Here is a 530-nt window from a genome sequence, read left to right on the forward strand (position 1 = left end):
CCTCCCAAGTAGCTGGGACTACAGGCGCCCATCACAACCCCCGGCTATTTTTTGGTTGCAGCCATCATTGTTGTTTGGCGGGCCTGGGCTGGATTCGAACCCGCCACCTTAGGTATATGTGGCTGGCACCCCAGCCACGTGAGCCACAGGCGTCAAGCCCCAATAGTACTTCTTAAGCAACCAGAAACATTTATCCAGAATCTATCCCCATCAATGTGGGATAACAGGGAGAGTACTGTACCAACATAGCATATGTACTGTAGAGTATTGTCAAAGGCCAGGATTAAGGGCCTAGCAACAAAATTACCTTTACTCATTCACCAACCTGTTTTTTGGTTGTTCCCTCGACCCCCCCGCACCCCTGCAATAGGGTCTTGCTCAGTTGCTGGGGTTAGAGGGCACTGATGTCATCACAGCTCACAGCGACCTCCAACTCCTGTGCTCAAGCCATCCTCTTGCTTTAGCCTCCAGCGCAGCTGGGACTACAGGTGTGTGTCACTATGCCCAGCTAAGTCTTTTATTTTTGTAGA

General features: G+C 50.9%; 1 protein-coding gene across 3 annotated transcripts in view; it reads right to left on the reverse strand.

The window, feature by feature from the left end:
• The window catches only part of RPL27 (ribosomal protein L27), a 5,040-nt gene that overhangs the window by 2,178 nt on the left and 2,332 nt on the right, over window positions 1-530 (reverse strand). The window lies entirely within an intron of this gene.

This window comes from Otolemur garnettii, unplaced genomic scaffold (assembly GCF_000181295.1).
Source record: "Otolemur garnettii isolate 467f Iridium unplaced genomic scaffold, OtoGar3 scaffold00018, whole genome shotgun sequence".
Taxonomy (NCBI): Eukaryota; Metazoa; Chordata; class Mammalia; order Primates; family Galagidae; genus Otolemur; species Otolemur garnettii.